Below are 26278 nucleotides of genomic sequence, written 5' to 3' on the forward strand. Positions count from 1 at the left end.
GAACATCCAGCAGTCACTAAAACTGAGTGAATTTGAACTCTCTGAACACATGTGGAAAGCTCTCTCCACTGTTAAGTAGAGAAAAAGCAGAGTGATATGAGGAGATGTGGTATAGCCTCATTTATATATACATATATATATATATATATATATATATATATATATATATATATAAAACACATTATAATAGTGTAATTATAAATATGTATGGAAAAAGTCACATGAGTATGCACCAACCCATTGATTAACAGTAGTAAAAGGGTGGGAAGGCTCTCATTTTCTCTGTAAAGCATGTATGAAATGTTTGAATTGTATAGAAATTTTCTAATCAGTAAAAAAGTTTAAAAACAAACAGGGTGTGTTCACATATAAAAATGTATGCATCTTCCTAGCAATGTGGGACATGGATTCCCAGAATGAGCCTGACCCTGGCACTGAGGTATTGAGAATGCTTTTTGACCAAAACGGGTTAAAGAAAGGCCACAAAATAAGGTTTAAGTGGCTGAGAGAATTCAAATTCAGGAGGTTGTTCTGGAGGTTACTCCTATGCAAGCCTCACCTAGATATGCCAAACGACCACAATATGATAAGCCCAAGTCAACAGAAGTCCCGAAAACCTTAAAGAGTGCCAGATCTCTATCCGAGACACTATAAGGTTTCACTCACTAAGTTTATTCGTCAGAAACTTAGATCCCTGAGTGCTCCGATGCCAACTAAGTCCCAAAACTGAGAGGCAATAGCCTCTTCAAGAACATCAACTAGACGTGTTCCCTTTGCTCATAAAGTTGACACCCCTTTTCAACACGAACAGGTTAGGGTGGTCACTGCCTAGATATCCCTGAAAATCGGGAAAGTAACTGAACTAGAGGAAGGGGTAGCAACAGACAAGATGGAATTTAACAAAGGATTATGAATATTGCATCTTTATATAATTTTCTTTTCCTTAGTTGCTAGGATATTAGGGCAGGTAGAAGGAAAAAACTGAAATGGTAGAAGTGTAATACATTGCATCCTTTGAAATTTGTTCTATAACTATTTGTTAAATTGTAATATGAAAGTTATCACCCTTTTGTATATATGTTATATTTCACAATAAGGAAATAACTGAAACTATGGTACTATAATTCATAATAACTTTGGAAATTTCCTATATATCTATTTGTTAAATCATACTTTGAAAGATACCTTTTTGTATATCTGTTATATTTCATAATAAGGAAATAACTGAAACTGTGGAATTGTAACCTATAATATTCTTTGAAATTTACTGTCTAACTAGTTGTTAAATTGCACTTGGAAAGTTGTCACTTTTATGTATATATGTTACATTCTACGATTTAAAAAATGGGAAAGAAAAACACATGCATTACAAAGACTTGGAAGATGAACATTGAATAACCACATAACCTGGCAATACCACTTCTTGGTATATACCCCAAAGAATTGCAATCAGGGACTTGAACCGTGTACACCAGTGTTCACAGCAGCTTTATGGGTATGAGCCAAAAGGTGGGAGAACCCAAGTGTCCATCAACAGAGGATAAACAAAATGTGGCATATGCATAAATGGAATATTATGTAGCCATAAAAAGGAATGGGATTCTGATCCATGCTATAACATGGTTAAATCTTGAAGACATCATGTTGAGTAAAACAAGCCAGACACAGAAGGACAAATATTGTATGATTTCTCCTATATGAAATATTTAGACTAAGCAAATTCATAAAGACAGAAAAAGGATTACAGGTTACCATGGAAAGGGCATGTTATGGTGAGGTTATTCCTTAGTGGGTACAGTTTCCCGTTAGGGGTGATGGAAAAGTTGGGGTAATGGATATTGGTGGTGGTAGCACAACATTGTGAATGTAATTAATACCACTGAATTGTACACTTGAAAGGGCTTAACATGGGAAAATGTGAATTACATACACGTTATTGGGATAAAAGTTTAAAAAAAAAAGACTTCAGAAAAATGTCTCCTTCCTCTCTGGCTTCACACCTCTCCTGACAATGGCCAGGTTATAAGTTCATTGACCCTGCTACTGCAAAGAAAAGTGCAAGCAGCACAATTTTAGAATAAAGAACACTACATTTGTTGGAAAGTAATGGGCTTGAGGCGAGAAGGCCCAGAGCTAGCCCTCTCCTTTGCTTTTCTCCACCATGCTCCTGTGAGTGAGCAGATCTGGGGCTCACTTTCTCTGTAAAGCAGGTTATGAAATGTTTGAATTTTATGGAAACTTTTTAATCAGTAAAAAAGTTTAAAAACAAACAGGGTGTGTTTGCATATAAAAGTGCGTGCATTACAAAGACTCTGAAGATGAACAAAGTCATCTTTAGTCATCTTTACACCCAAGCTCCCCACAGAACAGTGTCCTTTCTGAACCTGAAGGTCTTTTTGTGTTCTGTCCTCTTGGGTTGTGTTTTAGGTGATGGGGGAGGGGGGATTATTGGTGAAGATCGTTTCTGGGGATTTTTGCTTTAATTTATGTAGCCATATACAGTACATAATTCAACCACAAGGACTATTTCCCAGGAGGAACGGCTAGAAGTCCACTGAAAGATCGAAACTTCATGAAGACTAAGCAACAGGGAGACAGAATTGGTCTCCACCAGATTTGAAAATGGGAAGAGAAGGGAGTCAGGGCAGTCAACAGCTACATAAAAATAAATCATTTTTGAAAAGTCCAAATGACTGCTGGCGGCAAAGAGAAGTGGCCTCTGGTTTTCGCCTTCCCTCATCCGCCGTCCTCCCCCCTCTTGCGTCCCCTGAAATAACAGTGCCCAGGGCGACCACCATCTGTAGCTGCTAGGAGAAGGCACAATACATTCACAAACTCTTGGACCCACATATCCTGGAGCTCGGAACTGCACAAACAAAAGGTTAGGGGCAGGGGGATGGGGTAGAAGGAATAAAGGCTTAAAGATGAAAGTCACAGGCAGAGACAGACGGCTCCGTTTTTTAATAACTGAAAACACTAGTTGGGCCTGAATGTGTTCATTGTTTAGTGGAGGAGGCAGTCTATGCAGGCAGGACTGGCTGGCGACAGGACTGCCTTTCCATCAGAAATGAGATTTACCAAGAGGGTAGGGGGAGGCTGGGGCAGAAGGCAACCCCAAGCTCTGTTTACTGATGAGGGTGTAGAGTGCTGCAGCCAGGTGAGAAACGACCGCTGCCACCCTGGGCTGCGAGGGGGTGAAAAGACAGAAGCTGCTCAGGTGTACTTTAAAAACCCGACACGCCCCAAGGAGACGGTGACACTGCTCTCCACTTAGGCAGCTGCTGTTGGGAGTGTAGATGGGCACGACCCTGCAGAGAAGCGGACTTAGCCATTTGGATCAGCGGTGTAAAAAGGCATATACCCTTTGGCCTTGTCATTGCACTTCCAGGATGCTAGCCCTGGGAACCCTGGCAGACCTTAATGCACAAAGATATTCTGTGCAGCAGTATTTACAATAGCAAGAAGTGGGAAACAACCTAAATGTCCGATGCTAGAGGGAAGGGTTACGTGTTTATTTATCTATAATCTGCCTGACTGCAAAAAGGATGTAAAGCAGCTTATAAAAATACACAAAACATAGGGGGAGAAATGCAAAAGTAGGACTCACAGAAACTGAAAAAAAAAAAATATTCGCGAAAAAAGATGAAGCCAGGGCTGGGCTGCTTATTCTTAATACGCTGGGAGTGTGTGAGCATTTCCTGGGGGGACTTGGGATAAAACCACCACCACAACAGACAACAACCGTGGCCACCATGTGCCCCTGCTATCACCCCGCCCTGTACGAGGGTCTGTACTGGATGGACACTATCTCAGTCACTCCTCACAACAACCCGACAAGGGACTTACTATTCTTGCCCCCATTTTAGAGAAGAGGAAACCCAGGCCCCTGAGGTCACACCAGAGCCAGTGAATGACAGACACAGGCTCTAAACACCAATTTCTCTAATTCAAGCCTGCCCATTTTCCACGATGCCACACGTGTCAACAAATTGTATATTCATACAATGGAACACCTAAAGGTGTTAAAAATGATGTGTATAGAAAGTGACTAATGATGTGGGGAAAATAGGAAAAAAATTACATGAAAAATATCATGTCAACTATGTAAACTAGACGATTATTTTTTACTTCCTGATACTTTTGCATATTATGCAAATTTTCCAAAATAGGTATATATTACTTTTATAATCAGAAAGAAGTGACTTGTGCTTAAAAAAATCTATAAAGGGCCACTGTGTTCCTATATCACACACACATCCCACCTGTAGGCACACCAACTCCTCTTTTGTTTTAAGAAAAAATCCTGCACATGTAGTAGAATCAGAAAACACACACGCTGAGACTTGAGTGATGGAAAATCTTCCATTTATTTCCATTGTTCAGCTGATCATAAAAGAACAATGTCATTGTGCTCAGAACCTTGTCTTTATACACTCATTTGGACAATTGCTATAAAACAGCTTAGTTTTCTTTATATTTTTCTCTTCAGATATAGCCTCTTACACAAACAAGCAGTGAGTAAGAGAAGTGTCTTCTCAGGCCTTCGCCAGCTTCCCGGCACAGCCCAGGCCCACCCCCAGGGACCTCCAGGCCCAGGCCCAAAGGGAACAAGGACAATCCCCACACTGGCCAGCGTATCGCCCAGGTTGACACAGGCCACAGTTGCTTCTCGAAGAGTAATTCTCAGCATGGGGCCAAACACCCTCTGAAACACTTACGGACGTTTTGCTGGGGAGCAGGGCCAGAGCTTTCACATGTTTCTCAGGCACTGATCTTAAGACTTTTTAGTCCCTGACTTCCCATGAACTAAGTCTGGGACAAATCCCTTGGCTTTCCCCTCTGGACCTGATGTCTGATCCCCACAATGATCTTCCAGGGACACTGGGAAGGTTTAGCCATCTTCAAGAACTGACAGAGGGAGACACGTTTTCTGCAACTACCGATGTAAATGGGAAGCACTTTTATCCCAACCCATAGATGAGGAGATGTGGAGACTTGAGGTGTGAAGTGGGTCATCCTGCCACAGTTATCTGTGTCTGCCAGACCCCACTAGATAAAATGGATCTTGCAGACTACAGGGCTCCAAGTTTCACTTTGGAATGTTTTTTTCTGCTGGTCACCAAATAATGTGCACAGCTTCAAGACACAGTTTGGGTTCTCTAGTACAAGGCAGAAGAATAACGATTTCCTAAGAACCACTTAATTTTTTCTTTAAAACCTGTCCCCATCACGGCAGAGTTAATCACCCACGTGGGGAGCTGGCTTCCAGCACTGCCACAGCAATGGAAAGTCAGCTGGGTGTTGGCTGTCTGAAACAAGGGAAAAATATAGAAGCGCTTTAATATTTAAACAAATTGAAGGAAGGCAGATTTCTTTGTTTGCTCAACTCCAAAAGACACAAAATAAAGCCTGGCCTCCGAAGTTTAAAATGAGTTTAGATTAAAGGAAGTATCCCAAAGTGCCTTAAAGCAAAGATTGTGTGAACCCGCCTGTCAGTGCTCAGAGACGGGACTAGGTCAGAAAAGGGAAATTAGCAGTACCAGCCAACCACATCTGTCGTCTCAGCTGAGCCGTTCCTTGACAGCGGACTTCCTAGCCAGAGTGGTGTTTTGATTTTTAGGTAATGGGGGTAAGGGATGGGAGGGGGGCTAACTATTAAACTATGTTCATTGTAGATATTTCGGAAAAGAAGACTGGGAAAAAAAAGAATCCGGGGGGAAAATACCCTCCTTACCTAAGCCACCTACATCCCCCATCCCCTAAAGTTAGCTGCTGTTAACATTTGGTGTATTTCCTTCTAGTCTTTTTTCCTGTACCTCTATGTTTTCTACATTACTGAAGTAAACTGAAAGAGACTTCCTCGTCCTGCTTTTTCACTTAACATTATCTTGTACAGTGGTTTGTCGTGTCTTTAAAAATTCTTCATAAATATCATTTTCAGGAAGGGCTGCAGCGAGTACCTTTCTGTGTTTCATTTAGGTGGCTTCCAATTTTTTGCAATCATAAGCAATGCTCGGAAGAACATCTTTGTGCATAAAGCTCTGGGCTCATTTCAGATTATTTCCTTAGGACTAATTCCTAGAAGATGAATTAGTAAATCATAAAGTAGAACTTATTTAAGGCTCCGGATGGATTTTGCACAATTAGTCCCCTGAAAGGTTGGTCCAAGCCAAAGCGTTCTAAGAACTTGTTAAAAACATCATCTTATTTACACCCAACTGCTGCTGGTCATGGCCATCCCAAAGGCATCTGAAATGCAGATGCCTCTAGGAAAGGCCTCTTCTGTCCTGCACAGGGGAAAAAAAAAAACAACGCGAAATAGGGGATACTTGACCAAGGCCCAGGGAAGTGGGCTCAGACTCCTCCAGCTGGGAAGACTATGGCATCCAAGCTCCAAGTCTCAAATGCCTCCAAGCCTTGTTGTTTTCAGTAAAACTGCTGTGCGGGTGCCCTGTCTGCTGGAAAGATTTCACGCCCCAAGAAGGAAGAGAGGGAAGAGGGGGAAGCGAAATGTGAGCTCCCACACCAGGAATACTGGATAAATGCAAGCTTTGTGGCGGGACCAGTTAGACGTGTTGGTTTCCTTGGGATTTTTTTCTTCTTCACTCCGGCCCCTGAAGGAATCAAAGTCACCACCACTACCCCCCTCCAGAGTAGATTATACTTGCAGGAAAAGGAGCTCCTCGGTATTCATTCGTGGCTCATTCTCACTTGGAAAAATGCACTATTTGCCTTCCCCTCTGCCCTCCCCATTCCAAAGGAAAAATATATTTGTTGACTCAAGATCATTTTCCTTTGGGGGGAGGGGGAGGCGAAGCAAAGAGGCAGAGCAGCTAGAGGAATGGCTTTGGAGTTGGATAACCGTGTCCAAATCCTGGCCGGCCAACAGATTAATGTCTGATATAGGCAAATCACTTCCCCTTGCCAGGGCTCAGTACCACCATCTGCAAAAGGGATCTAGATGCCAGGCACAAAGTAATGGAGGAATGGCACACAGGCATGGTGGCTGGTACGAGGCAAAGAGGTTAACCCAGTCTTTTAAGAATAATGTATTTTAGTCATTATTGTCGCCCAAACAAATGAAGAAAATGATCATCTGAGGAGGGAAAAATTAAGTAACTGAAAGAATGAATGAATGCAGGAAACGTGCCCTTGCCCACACCCAGGCTGCAGGGTCCACTCCCCAGAGGTCCCAGCAGCCAGTCCTGTGGCAGCCGAGGGTCCACCCCTGCTGGCAAGCAGCACCCTCTCAGCTCCCAGATGGCTGGCACCTTCAGGGCTGCTCCTGCCAAGGCTCCTTGGGAGAGCGCTTTCTAGGAGTATTTGTGTTTGGGGCCCCACTGGTATGAAAGCCTTCATTAATCCCTCCAAGACCTGACAGGAGGACTTCAATGATGCAAAAGGAAAGCAGATGTGAGGTCCTGGGGAGACACACTACGGGGAGGGGGGACACAGCACAAAGAACCAGCAAGGGCCCTCTGAGTGCGACCACCTAGCTGAGCACTTTACACAAGTCCTGAGATGGCAGGGACCTAATCCCCACTTGTCATGCGTGATAAAGTGTGGTGCCAAAATTCAAATCTAGACTATCAAGCCCATGTTTTTTCCCACAGTGCCTTAGAGCACTTAGAGGGGTGAAGCAAGCAGGCACCCCTCCCCAGGAGCTATCGCTAGGTGAGCAGGGCAGCCGCTCCAAGAAAGAAAAATGTCACGTAAGAGCCATTACATGTCACTTCTTTTTCTTCTGCCCCAGTAGACTGTGTGTATGGGGGGGAGCAGGCAGGAGTGTGTCTTCTACATCTTACATGTCCCACCCCACCCCAGCAAGCACACACTCCTCCTTCCAACATCACAGGGCTCCACAAATATTGTGGGAGTAATCAATTAATTAGTTAATTAAAGGAGTCAAAAGACAAAGGGATTAAACAGGAGGGAAGGGAAAAGAAAAGAAAAGCAGCAGCTACAGATAAAACCAGCTCATGGGTGGACACACTACGAAACTATGTGCATTAAGTTCCAGAAGACAAGAGCTCCCCAGCCCGATCACTTTTGGTTCTGTCCTCAGTGTCAGGGCGGTAAAGCACCAAGGGTGAGGAGGCAGGAACATGACTGGGGAGAATGACAAGCAGACATCCAAGAAACCAGCCCACAACACCACAGGCACAACCCTTCCCCGAGTGTCTGCGGCCACCATCTGGGCCATCGGGAACGCGGAGAGGAACAGGCAGAAGGGAACAGCAGCCGGAGACGCCAGGCATGGCACAGAATTCCGCTGCAGAACCATGCGGCAGTGGCCCCAGGAGAAATGAGTTGTCATCCCCATTTTAGGGAAGGACAGGCTGAGGCTCAGCGACGCCAGCTGGTGTCGAAGGCCACAGGGGTGAACCCTGGAGCCATGGAATTCCACCCAGGCTTGGTTAGACTTTGCACGTCTGCCTCGATCGCCACCCCAGAGCCGGCTTCAGAATTTCTACCCTATCACCACGCCACCCACAGTGTCATTTGGTATTGTTCTTTAAATAACTAAATTTGCCCTTTTTTAACCCAGTTTTTTCCCTTAAAGGAAAACTTCTATCCCTTTATATAAAGTTTAAAAGGAAACTGTATATGGCTGCCATAAATGGAAAAGTAGCAAATGCCAAAATTATAGTGTAACCATTAAAAAAAAAATAGAATACAAATTCAGCAGTCTCACTCTGCTTTGCCTTCTCCGAGGCGCCGCCCTGAGGCCTGCTTGCTCCTGTGAGGAAGGGGTTTGGCTGTGTCCGGAGAACCGAATGAATACACTGTCCAGAGGGATCGTGAGAACACTACCATGGAGGAACTGACTCACGCTGACTTGGGGTCACTGCAGCTGGGTGGTCCCCAAAGCCATCTCCCGTCCCCACTGTAGCAGGGGCACCCAACTTGGAGAACGCAGTTCCTCACCACCTCCCCCCAGGCAAAGGCACTAAACCTGGGCACAACCACCCTCAGTGCCTGCTGGGCCTCCCCTCAGCTGTCCAGCTCCCCGCAGGCCCCCAGATGGGAGGAAATGCTGGCCTAGGGCTGAGGCCGTCCTGTGCACAGAGCAGCCTGTCAACTCCCTGGGCGGAGGGCCAGAAGGACTGCAGGTGGGCAAGGCAGCCAGTAAGATCCCAGGCCCCCTAAAGCACACGGCTCCTGGGCGTAAACTACAAACTAAGAGCCCTGGGAAAGGGGGGTGGTGCCAGCAAACTTCACCGGGGAGGCAGCCTGAGCAAAGAGAGGCTGCTGGCAACCTCCCGTGCTTGTACAGTCAGAATGTACAAGGACGTTTGGAAATAGTCAATTAGATGTGATACTGTGGAATAATAATACCAAAGGTCTGGAGTGGAACGCATTAGCTATGCATTCCAAATACCTGATTCCAGGGCCCGGTCTGCAAGGCAGATACTTTCACCACTGAGTACAAAGGGTCAGCAATACGAGGGCCGCCAAACTTCTGCCTGGCGGCAATGTGGCAGTCAGCCAGGAATCCAAGAGCTGCACCTGATTGGCATAAAACAAAGTGGAATGGAGCCCCTTTCATCTCCCCCACAAAGGGGGGCCCTGAGGCCGCTGGCCCCAGCCCACCCCCCCTGGGCCCGCCTGCCTAGCAGGCCTCCTCTTGGTGCCCGCAGAGTTCTCACCCCTCTCCCCTCACTTCAACTAGCACCCGATCTGTTCTAAGCACCCTCTGTCCCCTCCCTCCGCACCTTTAAACTGCAATCCCCCCTACTTACCTAGAGTCGGTCACCAAGCCTGGCCATTCTATCTCCTAACTTTGGTTTCCTCCTCCCTTCCTTTCCAACCTTACCTTACCACTGCCCCAGCCTCCAAAATGGTCTCCTGGCTTCTTTCCCCACCACCCCATACCAGGGTGAGCTTGGTAAGACACAGATCTTCACTTCCTTGCTCAAACCCTTCAAAAGCTCCTGCTGCCTCCAGAACAAAGTCTAAACATTCTGGCCCAGTACACAGGCCCTTCTTCACCTGGTTCCAACTTGCTTTACCGGCTCACCACCAGCAGCTCACACCTTGTGTTCTAATCACATAACACTTCTCTGAGTTGTCCAAACCCACCTAATTCTTTCATGCTTCTGATCCTCTGTCCCAACTCTGCCCTTTTCCTGGAACTTTTGATCTCTCGTTTGCCACCAGGCAGGCTCCAATTCATGCTCCAGGACCCCACCCGCTCAGTGCCTCCTCTGTGAAGCCTTCCCTGACTCTCCTGCCTGTGAACCCCCAGAGCTCTTCTTATGGCCCTTGTTATTATGCACATGGCCCTTGTTATTATGCATATATACGTTACAAGTCCATCCCCTATCCTCAGTGAGCAGTGAGACACCACAGGGCAGTGCCACCCTCCACTTGTCAGGGCACTCTCAGTGCCCAGCAGAACATCCTACTCTTGGCAGGTGCTCAATGGATGTTTGCAAAAATAATGACATCCACCCTTAACCACTGGAGCCCATTCACTATTGTACTGATAAAGGATCTTTCTTCCTACAGGCAACAGAAACTGAATGACCAATTTGAAGCAAAAAGGAGGACTTACAAGAAGGATCCTGGGTACCTGACAGAAGCGCTGGGAAAGCCCAGCAGCCAAGTAGCTCAGGGGCTCTCGGCAGCATTCTCTCTTGTCTGGCACACTGTTCTATCCACGTGCCCATTCCCAGGACTCCTACTTTCTCTGCCTCTTCTTCCCAAGTTTCACATTCTCAGGGGAGAATGTCTTTTTGGCCCAGCTTGGCACAGGTATCTAGCCCTGGACCAAGTCAATAAGGAAGCAGTCAGGGTCACCAAGCTCCACTGTAGACCCAGGTGTTCAGAGACAGTGGATGTGTCAAGGGCTCATCAGACCTCGATGTATACAATATCTACTTTTCATGTTCAAGGTCTGGATTTGGAAAGCAATGACATTATTGCGCTAAAATACAGTGACTGTGTGACTGTCAGAAAATCTGCTTCTACCATTCACGTTGGCAAGAGCCTCAGGTCCAGTCCCAGGCTTCCTGGCTTGTGCCACAGAGTTCACAGGGATAAGACAGGAAAGGTAAGTACAGTGATGACTGAGGACCCAGAAAAACAGTGCCCTTCCCAAGGGTCAGTAATAATCTATTACTATTAACACATACCTGAAACCTTGATGGCAAATGTGTTTCAGAATTCAGAACTTTTTAAAAGAAAATCCAGCAAAAGGATAAACATATAGACCAATGGTATTGAATTGAGAGTCCAGAAAGAGACCCTCACCTTTACAGTCAATTGATTGTCAACAAAGATGCCAAGACCATTCAATAGGAAAAGAGTAGCCTTTTCAACAAATAGTGCTGGAACAACTGGATGTTCACGTGCAAAAGAATTATGTTGAACCCCTACCTCATGCCATATATAAAAACAAACTCCAAATGGATCAACAATCTAAATATAAGAGCTAAAGCTATAAAACTCTTAGAAAAAAGCATAGGCATAAATCTTTGTGAACTTGGATTAGACAATGGTTTCTTAGATATGACACCAAAAACACAAGTGCCAAAAGAAAAAATGGATAAACTGGACTTGACCAAAATTTAAAACTTTTGTGCTTTAAAGGGCACTACAAAGGAAGTGAAAAGACAACCCACAGAATGGGAGAAAATAGAAAATCATATATCTGATATGAGACTGGTATCCAGAATATGTAAAGAACTCTTACAACTCAAAAATAAAAAGATAAAATAACCCAGTTAAAAATAGGCAAAGGATCTGAACAGATAGTTCTCCAAAGTAGATATACAGATGGCCAATAAGCACAGGAAAAGATGCTCAACATCAGGGAAATGCGAATAAAAACCACGAGATATCTCTTCACATTCATTAGGATGGCTACAATTAAAAAGACAAACAATAACAAGTATTGGTGAGGATGCAGAGATATTGGAACCCTCAAACTTTGCTGGTGGGAACATAAAATGGTTTAACCACTCTGGAACAGTTTGGCAGTTCCTTGAAAAGTTAAACATAGAGTTACCATACAACCCAGCAATTCCACTCCTAGATATAAACTCAAGAGAACTGAAAACACATGTTCACCAAAGACTTGTGCACAATGTTCATAGCAGCATTATTCACAATAACCAAAAAGTGGAAACAACCCAAATGTCCATCAACAGATGAATGGATTTTTTAAAATGTGGTATATCCATACAAGTGAATATTATTCAGCCTTAAAAAGAAATGAATTATAGATTCATGCTATATCATGGATGAACCATGAAAACATGCTAAGTGAAAGAAGGCAGACACAAAAGGCCACATATATTGCATATGATTCCATTTATATAAAATGTCCAGAATAGGCAGATCCATAGAGACAGAAAGTAGATTGGTGGGATTGACTAGACCTGGGGGGTTGTGGAGAAATAGAGAATGTGTGCTAACAGGTATGGGGTTTCTTTTTGGGGTGATGAAAATGTTCTAAAGTTGACTGTAGTGATGACTGCACAACTCTGTGAATATACAAAAAACCACTGAATTATACACTTTAAATGGGGCAATTACATGGAATGTGAATTATATCTTAATAAAGGTGATACATAAGCATTTTCAAAAAGTATGATATAGTTACCATACAAACTAATGGTCTATTGAATTTACAATATCATAGAAAGATGTCCATATTGTGATCAAGTAAAAGGAAGTTACATACAAAGTTACATATTCTGAATAAATTAAAACACATTACCAAAAAAGATAATTCAGTACACATACAAATATACTCTCTATTATGTAACATTCCAACAGGGATAGAACAATTCCCTATAATTAAACATCCAAATATTCACACTAAATGGGAAAAATAAATGAGAAAAAGACTATAAATAGCCTTAGTCAGTTAGATCAGGTTTACATCAAACCCAAAAAAATAATCTTCCAATTTTTAGAGCTTTCTGAATTGGGGATTATGGATAAGATACTGCAGACCTGTATTTCTTACCATATTCAGTTAAAGTATAAAATAAAGTTATTGCTGCTAACCCATCCTAGACAGTTTACAAAGCAACTGGGAATCTCAAAAGGAAAATGAAACAGAGAAGACTACAAACTGCTCAGAGGTCCCTGAGAAATTCCCTTAATTCTAGAAATATGCAAAGGGTTTAATGTAGCTATGGAGAAGAAATCTAATTCTGCAAGAGATGAGGAAAAGAAAAGTAAAACTGACAATAAAGTTCACAAAGACAAGTAATAACACGGATAACAGAACTTATTGAGTCAAAGCCAAACATGGAACTACTGAGAAAGTTAAAAATGAATATACTCCTATGTGTGTTTGGGTATTTAACCTAGGCTTTAAAAACTTGGAAAAAAAAAAATACAAGAAGACATTAAAGCAGTTGGTGGTGGGATATGAGAGCATTTAGAAGGCCAGACTAGTCAAATACTCATATTTGAATGTTTTTTCTCTTCTCTGTTCCTACCATCTCTCTTGGAAACCATACAAAGTGGAAAAGAAGCCTGGTGGTATGCACTGCTGCTCTTCTAGGACATTCCCTAAGGCACTGCAGAAAGCATGTGTTCATGGTCACCCTTGGACCTCAGAATACAAACAGCACCCACACCCTCCAGAGGTTCATATTCTGTATAATACAATCACTTCTTACAGAGATAAGGAACAGAAAGTGGCTGTGTTGAAGTCATTCTATGGACAATTTGAGGAAGTCTCGAATCTATCTCCAGTAAACTACAAATGGGCCAAGTGAAGAAGAAAAGGGAGGTGACACACTAGCTGAGGAGCCAGGTCCTCACGTCACGGGGAGGTGAAGTATTACTGTCCCCATTTTATTGACAAGGAAATGGAGATGCAAAGAGGTGACCCATCTTGCTCCATATCACATTCCTACTAAGCACGGTAGGGAGCAAAACTCCAAAAGCCTCCCTTGAGAAGGAAGTATCATCTCTGACACAAAGTGCAAGAGAGCTGAGACTTGGCTAGAAATAGAATTCAGTGATTGGAGAATCACATTGCATGTACCATTCGACCATGGCCACTTTTAGGGGGGGCCAGCCCAGCTCAGTGGTTATGACCAAGGGCCAAATAACAGTTCCACCACTTATTAGATGCATGGCCCTCAGCAAGGGACTTAACTTTTTTTAGATTTCAAGTTACTTACTTATAAAAGAAGGACAGGGCTCTCCTTCTTTGGGTGTATTGGGATTAAATGAGGTAATACAGGTTAAAGGAATTAGGGCGGTCCCCGGAACAACTGAAGCTCAATTAATACTCACTATTGGAAAAAAACAGTAGCATTTATTCAGTCTTCTCATAACAACTTTAATACGTAGGATTAGGAGCTCCATTTTTACTTACGATGAGCCGGAAGCATAAAGGGGTAAAATCAGTTGTCAAGGACATTCAGTTACTAAAATGGTAGGAGGAGAACCTGAACCTGGGTCAGTGTGATTCCAAAGAAGGACAGGCTTACAGAGCACCAAAGAGAGGGCAAATGAAAAGAAAAGCCTCTTGCTGCTCCTTCCCCCAAGGCACCATCCCGCATGACTGGCTGGAGGCAGGCCAAGAGCCAAAGCAGCGGCTGTCACCAGGTGTCCATGGGCAGCAAGGGTGCCATTGAACCCTCTGGCCTCTCTGAGCAAGGGCAATACCACCATACCCAACAGATAAGAGAGTGGTCAGTGGGACTGTGCATGGGGCTGGGAGTGAGAGGAACCTGGGTTCGAGGTGGGGCTCTCTCTCTAGGAATTGAGCCTATAGCATGTGCGCACATGTATAAAAAGACGTATAACGAAGACTTTCAACGTAGTGCTGTACATGGTCATCTCTGGAAGGTGGAAGAGTGTGTTGCCATTAAAAAGAATGAAGTGAATTGTTGGTGGGACTGTAGAATGGTACAGCCACTCTGGATATTAGTTTGGGAGTTCCTCAGAAAGTTGAACACAGTTGCCATATGATCTGGCAATCCCACCTCTTGGAAGATCCCCAAAGAAATGAAAGCAGGGATTCAAACAGATACTTGGATAGCAGGGTTCATAACTACATTATTCACAACAGCCACAAGTGGAAGCAACCTAAGTGTCCCACGGACAATGGATAGACAAAATACTGTCTATCCAGATGATGGAATATTTATTATTCAGCCATAAAGAGGTATGAAGTTCTGAAGCATGCAACAACATGGATGGACCTGGAAGACATCATATTGAGTGAAAAATAAGCCAGACACAAAAGCACAAATATTGAATGATCTCAAGTACATGAAATACCTAGAAGAAGCAAACTTCATACAGACATAGACTACAGTTACCAGGGCCTGGGGGTGGGGGGTTGCTTAATAGCTGCAGAGTTTCTGTTTGAGATGATGAAAAAAGTTGGGGTAATGGATATTGGTGATGGTAGCACAATATTTTGAATGTAATTACTATCACTGAATTGTGCACTTGAAAGTAGTTGGAATGAGAAATTTTGAGATACATATGTGTTACTACCATAAAAAGTTAAAAAAAAAAAAAAGAATGAGGAAAGTTATTAATGCTGATAGGGACTTGTGTCCAAAATTTATTTGCAAATGAAAATTGATAATATATGTTGGGGTGGGGGAGAATTAGGAGATCAGGCACAGAGACAGGAGGAAGACATACTTTTACTGTATATCCATCCTTTCACATTGTTTGAATTCTCAACCATGTGCCTCTATTACCAAATCAAAAACATAATCCTTTTTTTTTTTTGTTTCTTAATCCTGGATCTGTCACCTTCCTAATACAAATACAAAGCTTTAGGTAGTTACTTAACCTAAGTCACCTTTTCTTCATTTATTCAAAGAAAAAAAAAAATTTTCCTCTCGTAGTTCTTGGAAGGATTAAATGAGATGATGTATGTTAAGTGACAGGCACTCAAACATAGAGTTTTATTATTGTTAGCTGCCGTCCATAAACTTAATCCGGGCACATTCTCCCATGAAGAAAAACAAAAAAACTGATTTAACAACATTCACCCTGCATTGCTCACGTTTCCTTTCTTCCTCCTTGGGACATTTCTGAAGTTAAAGAAAGCCAGCCTCAGCATGAACCCACAAGAGTCAGACACTGCTGGGAGAGAAGTGGTTCTCCAGCAAGAAAGATCTTTCCAAGAAGAAACACTTCAAAACTCCTTATCGCAATCTCCACTATCCACTGCCAAGTTCTACTTCCATTTTATATCAAGGCTGCTTCGCTTCTCTCCCTCTCTCTCTCGCTCTCTCTCACTCACTCTCTTGTCTAAATCCGGAATCGGGATGGAGCCTGGCAGTATTCCTTAAGAACAGAGGGCAACGGCAGAAAACACAAAACAGAGCTCAGGATGCCCACCCGTTGGCCAAGTGCATGTGATCTGCTCAGAAGAATGTCAGCACAGGCTGTGGGTCTTGATGGGAGGGCAGTAAACAAACAGACATTGGGAATGGGAACAATGAAAGTTATTCTCGAAAGTATTTTATCCTTTGCTGCCTTGGATGGACAAGGGAAGGCCCCACAGGAAACCCTGGAGGCCCTTTAACAAGGAGCCAGGCCACACGCCCACTCACGCCCAGGCAGGGTCCCCGTGTCACCTGCCTAAAGGACATGGTCAGTCAGCCATGCATTCCCGGGCCATGTCCTGAGGTGCCCCATCAAGCAGCCGAGGATATAAGTTTTTAAGGAAAATTGATAATATATGGTCAGGCCCTGGAGAAGGGGCAACCTGCTACCCAGGAATGATTTTCTCCCAAGGTTCTAAGGTCCTCAAATTCCTGAAATTAAGCAGACAGTCAAAACTCAAGCTTCCAGAAGAAAATGGTCTCCACAGAAAATACAGCATATTCTCACTTCATGAGCCACTTTTTTTTTTTTTCATTTTTCATTTTTAAGTCACACCTGATTTGCAAGGACTAAAATGTCCTGTGGTATCCAAGTTTCTTTTTCTTCTGGTATAAAGCACAACTCCAGGACCTAATTACCTGAGAGTCCTGCTTGCCTGCTGGCTCCTGAATTTAGTGCTTCTGTTTCTCCATCTACTAATACAGAGCTTGGTGTCTCCCACCAAATTAAGGGGGAAAGGAAGCTGCGTCTCCGTGTGCCTGTCACTCACTGCGCTCAGCTCACTGTGTCCTGTTTCGTGCCAGCCTTACAATTCCTTTAGGTATTACTTTCCCCATTTTAAAGGCAGGAAACGATGTTAAGCAACTCCCCCCAAGATTACGTAGCCACCGCGTGCAAAGCTGAGTGTCATGCAATAAAAATATACGTCATGGCTCCGAATGCTGCCTGCCAGGTGGGGAAACACAGGTGTGAGGGCTCTGGCTCTGGAGGTTTCTATCAAAAAGAAAAATGAAAATTTGTTCATCAGGAAGGGATTTATGAAAGATCTAGCTGTTTTCTCCAAGCCAGGTCGTTATGGTCAGGAAATCATACAGCAATTCAGACGGAGCATTTGCCTAGATTTATAGGTCTCACTGGGGTCCAGCAGCATACTGCAATCTGTTCCAGTTTTGTCTTTTAAGTACTCAATCTGACAGGACAAAAACAACTTCATATGTTTTGATCAATTCAGTGAATTATTTTTTCAGCAAAGACAATTACATTTTTTCCCAACCTATGTGAGCAAAAAAGGCAAAAAGAAGAACATGAGGAAGGAAACTGGGGTCTCCTCTATACTAAGCATAACGCGAATAATAGGTCAATTTTTTTAAAACAATGCAATTATTCCCTCTCGTGCATTTTGGTGGCTAAAAAATCTGGCAATATGAGTCGGTCACTCTCAAACATGAATTTCAAACAATGGGTTTTATCTACCTCCAAAAAGTACGGATCTTGGGGGAAAAAAATTTTTTTTTACCCTGATAAGACAATAATCTCCTGCCTTGCTGACTCAAATGTACTTGCATATTAATTGCTTCAGACCCCAAAATCCCTGCTGAACTGGCTAAATTGTGGGCCAAATTCAATAATCCAGCAACCTCCCATTCAATGCCTCACCAAGATAACTTTGCATGTTTAATTTAAAAGTACCGATCGCTTTTAAATGAAATGCTAACACAAGCTGGTCTGCCGCTGCTCAAGCCCGGGCTGCACCTCTCAGAGACAAGCTGCAAGCTGGCAGAGTTGAGACTCAGGTCTGAGCAATCTTCGGTAAACACAGCTTGCCATCTCTTCCCAATGGCATCTATCCCCCCAAATCAAACATTTAAAACATGCTCCTTTAGGTTAATTTCCCCAATAGAGGAGCAATGAGATCTAGCTTTAGATACTCAAATAATATCTGCACCGATTGTATCTGATTAGTAAGAAATACACAACCTTCCAGCTAAAGTGAATGCTTACGCTATTTTAGCTGAACTGACCTAAGGCATTTTTTCCTTTCTCTTTTGCAACTGTGTTCCATGTTTGACCCCGAAAAATTTATTTTAAGTAGTTTTGCAAACAGCTTCCTCTCCCCCTTCCTCCCCCATGCAGCCAGCATCTCACGTTTCTCGCGCACAGAACATGTTTTGTCCACCTTGGGAAGTGGCACTTGGGAAACTGAGAGGCTGCTTCAGTTAAATCGGAATAAAAATAGGTTCCATTCGTTCAAGAGATTAAAATGATACCAAGGGTTAATTTTTATTTTAATAGAACAAGTCGAAATTAAAGCTGTTAGAATTCGCAGCCACCTTTCTAGTCTGTAAAACAAATATCTTACTTCCTGGTATTACAGTAAAAATGCCCTAAAATATACATAAATAAAAAATCCCCGCAGGGCTTCGCTACTTAGTTTCATAGATGCACTAATCACTGTAATGAAAACACTTGTTTGGACCTTTTCAAACCAAACATCCAAAGCTTGTTCAGTAACAGTAACAATTATTACAATGAAATAACAATTACAATAATAATAAAAGAGGGATTTGCAGATTTAACAGAATAAGGTACAGTGGAAAGTGAGAAGCAGTGTTTGGTCTGAGGTAAAGTAAAAAAGGTTTTGATAGACTATACAGGAAAAAACAGTCAATCTGAACAAATTTAGGTCTCTGAGCTTCTAGAATCACAAATGTTCCATTGTAAAAGATTCATTATGAATTTTGAAACATCAAACAAATGAGTGTAAGGGAAATGAAAAACAAAGTGCAATTTTGTTCTTGGATTTTGGTACTACTACCAATTTGCCTACCTCAAAATGAACCTCACTTTAGGAAGATTCATTAAGAAACCTCACTTTTAAACTAAATTTAAGTCTGAATACAACGGCAGCAAATTTGTCTATGGCTTAGAAAATACTCACACAATAATTAGTCTGGATGCTGCTAACTTCTCAAAGAATTGCCCTAAGAGCCGAATTTTCTAGTGCTTTCCTCAGCCCCAAGATAAAAGTTACTTATCAAAAACTACTTCCAGTTTCACTTTATATATTGGAAAATTTCATGGGGGAAAAAGGTATTTAAATGATTCCGTTATAAGAAATAACCTGATTTTCATATTTCAAATTTGCCCAAAGATGTACAAATAAAAAGACCTAATTTTAAAATAACAAAACCTTCATTGAAAATTACTTACTCCACATATTTTTCACTATATAATTTGTGGCTCTGAACTATATATTATTTGATGTGCATGGATTTATTATAATACTATTTTACTGTGAGTTTCTACACATGTAACGATGTGCACATAAACTAATCCAACAGTCTGAAATTCACCTTGAAGTCCAGTGTTTGTCAACAGATTTTTTTTTGAAAACCAGTTGGCCTATTCATTTACATACAGAATGGCTATCCATTCTTCACTGCTCTGATTTCTCCAGTCAAATTCTAAATGTGCTACATGTCATCTATCTGCTACTCTTCATTCATCTCTTTGCAAATCAATTCTCCTATTTATGAAAGCGAACTTGGGCCTGTTTCTCCAAGACAAATTTGAGAAAAATAAGACTTATCTATATAAAAAAAAAAATTCACAGTCATTTGCCCACTCAGTTTAAGCAATCTATGCTGCAGCAAAATGCAAAACAAAAGAATGTGGGAGGTTCTTTGGAGTTTGATGTAATAAGATTTGGCCCGATATGGGGTTCCTTACCTTCCCTGATCCGAGGTGTTTTCTGGCTCAGCTAGAAATTTCAGAGTCACGGAAAGTCGGGGAAAAAAGGAAAGTCAGCAAGACTTGTTTTTAACCCCTGTAAAGGTCTAATATTTTGTTAGTTTAAAAACTTAACGTATCATTTATGTGTGGAGAGGTGCATGCCCAAAAAACAAACAGTAAATTCAGGGGGAAAACCTGTTTCCCCAATTGAAAGGAGGGCACCCACAACAAGACTTTAGAAAACTGAAGTTTTCTGAATATTTTCCCTTTCTTCCCCCAGGCTTACCTATAGAACTAGGTCATGCTCTAAAAATATTAAGTTATTAAGGACTTCTTTTGTCCTAGTTTTAAAATGAGGACTTAACAAAAAGAGTTTTCCAAAACTTAGTCACATAAATGCATTTTTAAGCATCTCAACAATAAATCATTGATCCAGTACAACATATTCATTTATAAATACAGAAAAAACCATCGCATTTCAGGGAAGTCCACATTTATAAATGGCAAAGTAGAGTAACAACAAGTGACTTTACTATCAGTAGTAAAAGTCCTCATAGTAACAGTAACAATAGTTATTAAAAGCTTATCATGTACCAACTATATTTCTTCTACTCCTTAAAATGATTCTTTCCCATTTTGCAGGCCAGGAAGTCAAGGCCCAGAGAAGTTAAGTAATCTGCCCAGGGTGGCACAGCTAACAAATGCTGAAGTCAGAATTCCAATTCAGTTTTGCAGACACCAAACCCCAAACTTTTTCAATTATACCATGTGTGCATTTCTGCTGCTTTATGCTATTTCTGTGGGCACTTACTTAATCCTGAGACAAATTATTTCAAGAAAAGTCGAATTCTGTTTATCACATATTTTGGGGTATATCTGCATTTTGCCGCAATTGGCACCTATCAGCTTCCATACACAAAACAAGCATATGCATCCTGCAGACTTCTGTCTCCTCGTAGACAAGTCGCTTTCTAATACAACAATCACATTTCGCTTCTGTTTTACGTCCCATCTTTTCCCACCCTGAACCTTCCTCCTCTCAACTCCAAATGCACTCAGAATTTTACAACCAGACCAGAGCCATTAAGCATCTATCCTTCGATTATTTCAAGTGCATTAATTTAGTTTCTCCCCAACAAGATTATCACCTATTTAAATGCAGCGACTAAAATCATATATTAGCACAGTATTGGACCCTATATACCTCGCCTATCTTCATAACAAAAAACAAGGAAAGATTTCTGACAAATGATTTCTTTTTATATGAAAAATAAGGTCTTACAAATACTTTAAAAATTAAATCATATTTAGTTATGATCACAATAACTGATGCCATGTTAGTACCAGTGCTGTACATCTCATTGGATTCTCCCAAAAAAACTGCAAGGATATTCTCCCCATTTTGAAGATGAGAAAACTGAGGTTCAGAACAGAGCAGTGTCACCCACCACCGCAAGCTGACCACAGAGCTGCGATTCAAACCAATGTAAGCATGATTACAGGTGCCACGAGCCATTGTTAGGGAAAGAAGGATGTGGTCCAAGTCCAGCCCTGGGTCGCCCTCCATGAATGCCAGCTCTAGCACGGGCTGAGCATCTTGTGGCTGTGGCAGCGCTAACTGCAGGCATCATTAGGGTGCTCACAGCTGAACCCAGTTCTGAAAGAGCCCCAGCAACTTCTCCTAACATGAAGGGTTTCCCAAGAGCAGGGACCATGCCAGGGACCATGTCTTTTTCACTCAGGCCTCCCTAAGCCCTGTGCTGTGTCCAGCTAGCAAAGCAGGCATGGCTGGGACTCACTGAGTAGGCAGGTGACGGTGAATTTTCTCAGAACCAACCAGAGATGGTCCCCAGGCTCCATCAGCCTCCACCTGGCCTGGGAGCCCAGAGTTCAGTCCCCGTTTTTCCATCCACGCCCAGCTTCTCCAAGCCTCGCTCACCGGGATGATGTCCCATTAGCACCCCTCTGCCCGGGCTGTGCCACAGCAGCTGCAACAGCAGGGGGTCAAGAGCTAGCAGCCCCTGTTCACAGAGTTCCTCACAAGCCCCCACTGTGCCACAGGGCCAGGGCCCGGCACCTCCCTTTGAAGGCAGCCACAATGCTGGAGAAGAGACCCAAGACTGCAAGAGAGGAAATAATTTCTAGCGGTCGGGTAGCAGCAGCGCATGAGATTTAGTGCCAGGCTTGGATCCTGAGGATGACTTGGAGGGAAGGGGGGCTCTGTTGCAGTCCATATTATCTAACCAAAAAATAAGTAAATAAAGTAGTAGGGAAAAGAGGAGGCGGCGAAGGGGGAGGAGAAAGAGGAGAGAAAGAAAAGAAAAGAAAAAGAAAGCATGCCGATGATGACATTAGACAGGGAGAGAGGCCAGCTTTGTCCTGCATCCTGTTGAATAGCCAAGGAAAACAATGAATCTATTTTTCTCCCCTCCTCTTCTTTGCCTTAAAAAATTCAAGAATTTCATTTCCTTCTTTGAAACGCAGCTATTGCATAATTTCAGGGCTCTTTCCTGCGGTCCGCAATGCTGAGGGATGAGGACATTGGACTCTTCCCCCGTGACTGCAGAAGAGGACACATCCCCAGCAACAAACTTTGTACCCTCGTCCGTGGGCACAAGTGGCACCAGAGTGGTGCTGACTGCCCTGCCTTCATCACTGCTAAGCCGAGTGGCAAAGCCTAGAGCTCAGCATTAGCCCTTCTGGCTCTCTTCCTAAACAGGTGAAGAAATGAAGGTTCAAGAAATCAACATGCCCCCAGCCACACAGTGAGTGAGTAGAGGGGCCGAGATATCAGCTGCAGTCTTTCTGACTCCTTGAACTGCAGCTTTTTAAACCCACTGGGGAGTTCTAGGAGGCAAATTCTGAAACCTCCTCTGGATTTCCCCAAAGTCAGCTATTAATTAGTCATGAAATGCTCCAAGCATATGGCATCTGCAAACTTCAAAAATTTATTGGCTCCAAAATGCCAAAAGAGAACTGCAAAACTGAAATTAGTCAAAGTTGAATTAAACGTCCTCTAAGATAGAAGTCACCTAGTACACTGGGATTCAAGTCTTATGTAATTTGGATAAATTGTACTTTATGTGGGATGTCAGCACATTGCATTCATTTTCGTATGTTTTTGATGCTGTGGGGCGGGCCTCCAGCCCACGAAGGCCATAAATCAGGCCTCAATGTCTCTTGCCCTTCTCGCCAAAGGGCACTCCCACCAGGGCCCTGGCAGCCAGGGAGTCAAGCAGAACCCAAAGCAACCAAGTGAGGAGGAGGGCCACTCCGAGCCTGAGAGCAGAGGCCAGCGTCAGCGTTTACACCAGGCATCAAGAATCGCTTTCCCAGCCTCTCCAGAGTTCCTGTCCCCAAAAGCTCGCCGGGCCATTGGGTCCATGCGATTCCCCTTGTCTTGTCTGTGACAGCGACTGGATATGGCTGGAGCTGAGAGAAAGTCCGGCCAGGCCCTCGCAGATTGGTGGGCCCACATGACCCCCTCCCCACTACCTTTCACTTGGGGACGCCAATTTCAGCAATTTTCCTCTACTGCCACCTCTTCCCGAGTATTGGTAAATATTGATAATTACCTCCGAATGCAAAAGCGAAGAAGCGGTTTGTGTTTTGAAATGCGGATCATAATTCAAACTGGAAGCTGACACTAATCAGTTGATGTTCGCTTGAAGAGACCAGATAGGCTCTGCAGGAACATTTCAGTAGGGGAACGATAAGGAAAAGGGAAATAAAAATTATTGGTATTTACTCAGCCTGTAACGCTTGTGGAAGGAAACTCTTTTAAAAGGGAGCACTTCAGAATGATTATTCAATCTGAATTTTACAGATAGGACGGGAAATATTTTCTCACAGAATGCACTCTATCTCTACCATCATATCTCCCCAGTGCGCCGTTCACGTCTTTCATTGCAGGAATTCTCACTCAATTTTGCTCCATTATGAGCTGACGGTGACCCAGCGTATACAAGGCATTCAAGAATCTGACTGGAAATTACTACCAAGGAACATCTGTCCCATTCCCCGCTTGCCAGCCCTGCCTCAGGGAGTGAAGATGGAAAACAACCCAGAAGCCACATGCAGAAACAACTCTGCATTCCCGTGACAAGCTAGGCTCCTTTGGAAATTGAGGGTTCCGGCATTTTTCAGAAATTATGTTCCGGGAAAAACATGGCGTGTGCCTCTTTTGAAGGCCTGCAGCTCACAAACCTTCCTTCCCTACCCAGCCCTTTCTAATAAAAGCCAGGACAGGAGCTTCGTGGGGGAGTAAACGCAAAGGCCACCCATGGTTCTCCTCATTTGGTGCTGTCAAACTCAAATTTTATATTAAATGCCACTTATCAATTAAGACACGGTGAGGATGTCACACACACTAATATATTCCACAGTTGATGTGGCATCTATCTTACAGACACACTTCGGAAGATTTATGCTGTGATTACAAAAGATTAGAAGAAGACATCTGATTTCATATAGGGCTAAGCCTCGGAACCGAGCTTTCTCCTTGATGGATATCGAAGGATCGAGGCGGCAGCCTGGCCCCTCCCGTCTCCATTTCATTTTGCTTTCCTACAGATACTCGGCGGGGCCAGGCAATGGACACGCTCGATGAATCAAATAAACGCACAAGCTGGAAAGAGCAGGTCTGTCCCCAGTCACGAATGAGTGTCTCGGGTCTCCAACCTCAGGTCCAACAACCCCCACCTATCCTCTCCTCACCCCCTCAAGTGCTCTGCTCAGAGAACAGAAGTCCGCCCCGTTACAATGGCCATTCCCTACCCTACTCCGTGCAGGAAGCTTCAGCTACAGTTTCTGTGATAGAGTCACCCTGAATAAGACCATCGCCTGTGCTGCAGGTGAGCAAACAGGCTCAGGGAGAGCAGGTGGCATTCCGGTACAATGCCCCAAGCCGGGACCGGGCCACCTCTGGGCACACAGCTCCTTCTAGGCCACCACAGGGCCACATCCCTGCCAGCCTTTCCTCCGTGCTGGACCTGGCTACTGCCACTGTTTTAGGTGAAGCTCACTTGGATCTCAACATCTTGGAGGTGTATGTCCAGGTTGAGGGGTAGGCAGGTAGTGTGAGACCCCAAAACTGGCATAGGCTGGAGTCTGGGTGTATGCTGGGGTGGAGAAGAGGGTCATACACAGCTATGTCTCTCTCTGGCCTGAAAGTCTGTATAGAAAAACACCACGGAAGAATGAAAATCAGGGCAAATTGTTAACACAAAAGCAGGCATGCCGTGTTTTAGAGAGTACACGTGCCTCTGGGAGGCAAGGAGATCACCTCTTTTTCTCCCGGGAGTTCCTTGCTTTGGCTAATAGCATGAGCTGGCCGAAAAAGAAAACTGAGTAGAGAAGTGCTGCTGACTGAGGCCAACATCTTCAAACGTTCAGGCAGATAATCTTTGCACTGAAGTGAAAGGGGGAGAAAGTACATTTGACCCTGTGCTTCAGACAAAAATCTTTCCATATGGTTTTTAATTAGAAAGCAGTTGTTTTGCTTTTGCAACACTTTTTAACCTCTGCCATTGTAGGTACAAGCCTGCAAACCATGTTTTCATGGATTAAAAAAAATAATAAAAAATAAACGTTGAAAGAAACAATATTTTTCTTTTTTAAGGAAAGAAGATAGCAAGCAGCAATTTTGCGGGGAGGGGTGAAGCGCTGGGAGACCTGTATGGGAAGCCATCCTGACTGGAGCTTACAGTTTATTTTGTCTTGCAAGAGTCCGAGGTCATTTTAACTCTGCTGACCTGTTAACCTATACATTGATCACCGCCATCCAGGACTGTAAGCAAATACTGCCCTCTTGTGCACTGAACAGTTCTGGAGTCAGGATGGAGATGGATTCTACGCCAGCGCCCTGAGGACGGCCTGCAGTTGTACAGCTGGGTCTTCAGGACTGGAGATGGGTCAGGAAAAGGATGACACACATCCGTTGCCAAGGCCTTCCAAAACAGATTTCGAGATAAGAGGAGGAGGGGAAGATTTGGGTGAAGACATCAGGCCAAAAGTAACTGCCTAGAATATATTCTTTCCTCGAAGAGAAACTCTGTTGGTTGCCAAGCCAGTTTTCTTCTTATGTACTTATAAAAACTTTCAGAAACAATTTATGGACCTACAATAATGACAAAGAGCACTTTTCTTTTCTAAGAGGCCAGGAAAATAGATTCCATTTGATTCTAAAGGAAGAAGGTAGGGGAAGAGGGGGCCC

At 43.4% G+C, this 26278-nt stretch overlaps 1 protein-coding gene across 3 annotated transcripts in view; it reads right to left on the minus strand.

Annotated features, from left to right (window-relative positions):
• The window catches only part of EEFSEC (eukaryotic elongation factor, selenocysteine-tRNA specific), a 304753-nt gene that overhangs the window by 262512 nt on the left and 15963 nt on the right, over positions 1–26278 (minus strand). The window contains exon 1 of one of the 3 annotated variants that reach the window (XM_037803130.1): positions 9383–9452. The exons of the other annotated variants lie outside the window; for them this stretch is intronic. The gene's annotated coding sequence lies outside the window, so the exon portion shown is untranslated. Of the gene's footprint in view, positions 1–9382; positions 9453–26278 lie in introns of those variants that run through there. 3 annotated transcript variants of the gene reach the window in all.

This window comes from Choloepus didactylus, chromosome 1 (genome assembly GCF_015220235.1).
Source record: "Choloepus didactylus isolate mChoDid1 chromosome 1, mChoDid1.pri, whole genome shotgun sequence".
In the NCBI taxonomy this organism is placed as follows: domain Eukaryota; kingdom Metazoa; phylum Chordata; class Mammalia; order Pilosa; family Megalonychidae; genus Choloepus; species Choloepus didactylus.